This window comes from Gavialis gangeticus, unplaced genomic scaffold (assembly GCF_001723915.1).
Source record: "Gavialis gangeticus isolate Ggan-Ray unplaced genomic scaffold, GavGan_comp1, whole genome shotgun sequence".
In the NCBI taxonomy this organism is placed as follows: domain Eukaryota; kingdom Metazoa; phylum Chordata; order Crocodylia; family Gavialidae; genus Gavialis; species Gavialis gangeticus.
This window is the reverse complement of record NW_017729029.1, coordinates 15,486,157-15,487,943: the sequence shown is the minus strand read 5'-3', so window position 1 is coordinate 15,487,943 and position 1,787 is coordinate 15,486,157. Positions and strand designations below refer to the sequence as shown.

Genomic DNA, 1,787 nt, shown 5'->3' with positions numbered 1-1,787 from the left:
GCGAGGACGAGGACGGGATCGGCCCGCGGGGCGTGCGCGGGGTGCTGCGGGCCACTGGACGGGAAAGGAGCCGGGGGCAGCCCCCGCACGGCCCCTCCGCTCCGCTCCGCTCCGCCCGCCCGCGCGCTGCTTCGGAGCGGATTCGGATCCAGCCGCGCGCCGGGGGCTGGTTTCGGAGCCCGAGAGAGAGATTTAGATCCATCGATCGATCTGTCTGTCTGTCTGCACGCGGGTACGGACGGACAGGCACGCGCTTGTGCCCCTATAAATGTGCGTGCGTGTTTGTGTCGATAGAGATGTGGTTGGCCGGTTTCGGAATCACACGCACATGTATTTGTACGTGCACATATAAAAATAACGATATCTAGTGAGAGACAGAGAGAGAATTATATTTATACAGACATACAACTCTACAATTATACGTTTATCTGTCTGTATCTAGATCGATACACACACACGCACAGAGTCAAGTTGTGCACTCTGATGCTGGTTTAAAACAGAGCTCTCTCCCTCTCTTTGAAACCAGCACCGGAGTGCACAACTTGATCCTGTATATACGTGCGTTACATAAACACATAGTTACGTAGCTATCCGTATATAGAAATACAATTCCGTCTATATACATATATATAATGGATATATTTCTATATTAATAGATGGATATATTTATACATGCATATCTTTATGAGCGCATATCGTTGAAACCAGCACCAGAGTGGACAACTTGATGGGTGTGTGTGTGGGTGTGTGTGTGTGTGTGTGTGTGTGTGTGTGTACACACGCAGAGGGATGTACTTGGTAGCCGTGTTGGTCTGAGACAAAAAGAAAAAGACACAAATCTAGAACTCTTGGTTCTGAAATGATACCTTTTGAGACCAACAGGGAAATCGCAAAAAAATATATCCTCTCTCTCTCTATACACGCACACACACACACACACACGCACATATTTGTGTGCATGACTCCGAAAGAAGCACGATACGTGTATAAATTCGTACATCCATATCTGTATAGTTACATACACATATCTGCATGCACATACACATATATTTATATACATATCAGTATATAACGATATACTTATGTAACTAGATTCATATATGACTCCAAAATCAACACCGTAGTGGACAACTTGATGTTGCATATACATGTACACACACAGAGATATGTGTCCATATATATACATCTGTATATCTACATATCTGTATGTATGACTCGGAAGCCGGTTGTATATCTAGCTAGCTAGCTAAATAGACAGATAGACGGATAGAGTATATCGTTATATACTCATATGTATATAAATATAAATATAAATATATATGTATAAATATATAGATTTATACATATGTATATGTATTCATACATATATATGTGTGTACACACGCACACATAAATATACACGCATATATATAGTTATATTTGGACACATATCACTATATATTTATATAACTATGACTCCAGTACCACAGTGGACGCTTGATGTTGCACGCATACGCGATTAGCTAGACAGATATCTATCCTATGTCTTACACTGGTTTCAGTCATACACGTGTATATATATGTGTGTGTGTGTGTACACAACTTGATGCTATATGCGTGTAGACTTACGCATGCATGTATGTGCAAGCATCAGGTTGCACGCACACGTACGTATATACAGACATGTATATATCTATATCTGTGCGTATGACAATGAAACCAGCGTCCTCTGTCCATCTACCTGTTCCTCCGCGCACCTCCCCGCGACACGGCGGCGGGGCCGGGATCGGGATCGGGATCGGGATCGG

General features: G+C 43.3%; 1 protein-coding gene across 1 annotated transcript in view; it reads right to left on the bottom strand.

Annotated features, from left to right (window-relative positions):
* Positions 1–1,787, bottom strand: part of ZIC3 (Zic family member 3) — a 31,166-nt gene that overhangs the window by 29,023 nt on the left and 356 nt on the right. The gene's annotated exons all lie outside the window — the stretch shown is intronic.